At 32.2% G+C, this 4,727-nt stretch overlaps 1 pseudogene; it reads right to left on the bottom strand.

Moving 5' to 3' along the window:
* Nucleotides 1-4,064: 4,064 nt before the first annotated feature.
* LOC147366548 (U2 spliceosomal RNA) lies at nt 4,065-4,212 on the bottom strand (annotated as a pseudogene).
* Nucleotides 4,213-4,727: the final 515 nt, after the last annotated feature.

Below are 4,727 nucleotides of genomic sequence, written 5' to 3'. Positions count from 1 at the left end.
CCAATGTATAATTCTTTCTATAGAAGAAAAAACTGAGTTATGCAAAGAAAATATGACCAATCCACAAGAGAAAAGGTGAATTACAGAACCAGATCCAGAGTGTTCATAATTATAATGATAAATGTGCTAAACAATCTATTGCAAATGTGAGCGACAGGCATGAATAGATGGAGAATTTCAGCAAATTACTGAAAACTATATACAAGAGCAAAATGGAAATGCCAAAAAGTGAAAACATAATGTCAGAGATGAGGGATTCTTACAATAGGCTTATTAGCAGTCTGGCTTATCATCCCCCCAAAATTCAGTTAACATATACTTGGGTCAACAGAAATTATTCAAGGTGTAATACAAGAAACAAATAGGAAAAAATAGAGTAAAACATACAATGCTTATAGAATAGTATCAAACCAACTACCATGGGTATAATTGGAGTCAAAAAGAGAAGAGACTAAAAATAAGGCCAAAATTTTCTTTTGAGAAACATAAAACATTATAAATCAAGTATACTTTGATAAAAAAATAAATTAATTTAAAAAATAAAGTTGCTATTAATATTAGTGGACAAAAAAAAAAGAACCACTGTGTTTGTACACTGGAAAATAACACAACACTGTCAATCACCCATTCTTTAATTTAAAAAAAAAGCTTAAAAAGCAAATAGAGAAAATAAAATTTCTATGAACACTAGTGGACAAAAGTATTAAAAAACAATGGCCAAGAGTTTTCCAAATTGGTGAAATACAACAAACTGCATACCAAAATTCAATGCAACATTAGGCAGAATAAATAAATCACACTTAGGCCCATCATACTCAAACAGATGACATCCAGAGATAAAGAGAAAATTTTAAAAATCAATCAGAGAACAAAAGTATGTTATATTTTTATATATCATGACACAGGTATAGAAATGATAGTTGAAAGCCCAACAGTAACAATGAAGTCCACAAAAAAGTCACAAGTTTATTTATAGTAAAAAAAAAAAAAGCAAATAAAACTGTCAGTCTAGATCCTATAATGAGTAAAAATGTCTTTTTAAAATAGAGGAAAATAAAAATGTGTTCATATTAACAATATTAAAGAATAATTATTGTTATTTAAACAATTACAAAGAAGGTTTGTGTTGATGTTCATGCAGGAGCTACTCTGTAATTACTTTACTGTACCTAGAAAATCTTTTCACTGTTTTATATTCCTAAATCCTGCAGGATTTTCTGGTAAAGAGGTAAGATTGTAGACAATGAATAAATTTTTTCCAATGTTTAAAAAATGGTTGCATTGAAGAAAATATGGGATCATGTAAAATGAAGGCATTAAAGTGATGTTTTCTTTCACTTTACAATAAATGTAAAGTTATTGTTTATTCTGAATGTACTATTTAAATCTAGAAATATATATCCTCACAAGGTTTAGAAACAGTAATCAGCTCTAATATCAATTTAGAAATGTTACTTAGAGTTAGAGTGAGCTCAGACTCTCCCAAACCACTGAAACTTATTACTGAAATGCATGTAGCTTACTGTGGTTTGTTAGGGGCCTACCCTATGACTGCTGCTATTTACTCACTAAGTTGTATTGACTCTTGCGACCCCATGGTCTGTAGCCCGCCAGGCTCCTCTGTCCATGGGACTGTTTAGGCAAGAATACTGGAGAGTGTTGTCATTTCCTTTTCCAGATAATCTTCTCTACCCAGGGATTCAACCCTATAACCAGGAGTTCTTCAAATCCTGTATAGAATGTAATGTTAACGTATAAGCAATTAAAAATGTGTTTAACCACAGAATTTTTTTAGAAATTAGGCCAACAAATGTTTGTTTGTTTGTGTTTTTCTAGAAAGGGAACTATTGCTAACAGTATTAGTCTGCTGAGGCTACTGTAACAAAATAACACAAACCAGACAGTGTAAACAACAGAAATTCATGTTCTCACGGTTATGGAGTCTAGGAGTCAAGATCAAGGTGCTGGAGGTCTAAGGCCACTTTTCCTGGCTTGTCAGTGACCCTTACATGGTCCGTCTGGGGCACTCACACTCCTGGCATCTCTCTGTGTGTTCAAATTTCCTGTTTTTATAAGAACATCAGTCACACAGGATCAGAGTCCACTCTAAAAACTCAATTTTAACTTAATCACCACCTGTAAGGCCCCATCTCCCAACAGTCACAGACTTACTTGGGTTTAGGGCCTCTGCATATGAAGGGGGAAAATACAATTCAACCTATAGCACTGACATGGTTTAAGGTCTGTCACATAATAAGAACTTAAAAGCCAAGTAACTTTAATTCAGTATTGTTACTGTATTTAAATTTTCTACAACTTATCCACATATCTTGCATCTAGGATGAACCAGTTTTACTGTCCAATGGTGTCTAACAACATACTTAATAATAAAATATTGAATGGTTTCCTCTTACAATTGGGAACAAGGCAAGGATTTCAGCCATCACTACTTCTATTTCTATTAATTGTTGTAAAAGAGAATCTAGACCACATGATACATTCAGAAAAAGAAATACTATACATCAAAAGTAAAACTATTCACTTGCAAACAATATAATTATGTATGTAGAAAATACTAGGGATTCAATTAAAAAAAAAAAAACCTATAAATGTCAATCACCATTGGTATAGGATACAAAGGCAATAAATAAAAATTACTTGCATTCCCATTGCACAAGCAATATACAATGCATATTTTTAAATTTGCAGTTGAACACAAAAATATAAACTACTTGGGGATAAATGTAATAAAAGATGTGGAAGATATCATACCAAAATTATAAGATGTTGTGATGAAGTAAATGAAATTGTAAAAAGTGGAAGCAACATGGACATGGATTGAGTCAATAAAAATAAAATATAAATCCTCTCCAAATCTTGGATCTAATTCAATCCCAATTAAAATCTAAATAAGCTTTTTTGCAAGAATTAACAAGCTGATTCTAAAAGGTACATGAAAAGAAAAAGATCTGGTATAGACAAAACAATCTTGAAAAATGACAGTTAGAAGGCATCTTATCTGATTTCATCAAATCAAAGATTTCCTATGATGTTACAATAGTCTAAACAGTGTTATTGATAAAAGGCTAAATAGGTCAATGGAATAGAAAAGCAAATATTATCATGAATACACAGTCAAATAATTTTGGCAAAAGGAAGTAAATGCAAAAAGGAGTCTTCAGTAAATGGTACCAGACCAATTAGAGGTATATAAGGAGGTAAGTGAATCTCAGCCTGAACCATGGACAAAAATCTGTGATCAATCATAGACCAAAATATAAAAGCTAAAACTATATAGCATGGAAAGAAATAGAGAAAATCTTTATAAACTTGAAGTAACAAGATTTCCTTAGGGAAGACCCAAAAGCACTATCACTAAAAGGAAAACCAGCTAACATAGGAACCTTTAACAAAATTAAAAGCATAAAGTTTGAAAACGCCAGAAAAGAAAATTAATAGAAAAGCCATAAACCGGGAGAATGTGTTTGTAACAAATATTTTCAACAGAGGACCAATGTCGAAAATACTTAAATAGCTCCTACAATGGCAGTAAAAAGACAACCCAAGGTTTTTAAAGTGGTGAAAGACTTGATAGTCACCTCAAAAAGGAAGATATAAGAAGAGTCAGTATCCTCTGGGGGAGGGGGGCAGGGAATCTTAGTATTAGCAGCGATCAGAAACATGCCAATTAAAACCACAGTGAGATACCACAGACAAAATGTACAAAACACACACACACATATACTAGAATGACTAATATTCACAATAAATCACACAAATGTTGACAAAACTCTCTTCCATTGACAAAGGGTATCCTAGAAATTTGAATAAATCATTATAATTCTCCCTATTAATAGTCTAAAAGGAAAATTAATTTTACTATCTTGATAGATGCTAAGATAAAAAGCACCTGACAAAAGGCATAACTAACTTTTAATAACTCTCAGTTAACTAGGAAATGAAGGGAACTTCCTTGATCTGAAAACAGTCATCCTATTGATAGCATCAATAAAACCTATTGATAACATCGACCTTTAATGGATAAAAATAGGATCTTTACCCATAAGATTGTAAATAAGGCAAGTTCTTGCTACTTCAACACCTTACTAGAGGTTCAAGCCACCGGGATAAGGTAATAAAAGAAACTTTAAGTTAGAGAATGGAAAGGAAACTATACTACACTTGATCTTAGCCAAAAGGCCAAGAAGCGATCGGAAAGGAAAATATAAAACTCTATTATTTGCAAATGATACGATCAGTTATACAGAAATCTTAAATAATCTATCACCAAAAAGCTGATATGACAAATAGATTTAGCAAGGTTGAGGGAACTAAAAACTTTTTAAGACATTTCAAGATATATAATAAATTTATAATAATTAATGTATTGTTGTATTGGCTAGAGATCAATGAAATACAACACAGGGATCAGCTAAGCATGCCCCATGGGCTGACTCTGGTCTCCTGCCTTTTTTATAAATGAGTTTTAATGGAACTCAGCAATGGCTGTTTATTTGCATGTTATCTATGGCTGCTTTAATGCTACAGTGGCAGAGTTTAGTAGCTGTAACAGAGAATGAATGGCCTGGAAAGTCTAAATTTTTAGTTTTTATCCCTTTACAAAATAAGTTTGCCAGTACCTATGATATAGTGCTCATAAACATTCATGTATGTAACCAACTGGTTTCTGACAAAGATGCCAAAGAAATTCAGTGGGGAAGTGATAA

This window comes from Bos grunniens, chromosome 8, assembly GCF_055505025.1.
Source record: "Bos grunniens cultivar Pamir isolate PY7600 chromosome 8, Bosgru_T2T1.0, whole genome shotgun sequence".
Classification (NCBI taxonomy): Eukaryota; Metazoa; Chordata; class Mammalia; order Artiodactyla; family Bovidae; genus Bos; species Bos grunniens.
The sequence above is the reverse complement of the archived record's forward strand: the minus strand, read 5'-3'. Positions and strand labels throughout refer to the sequence as shown.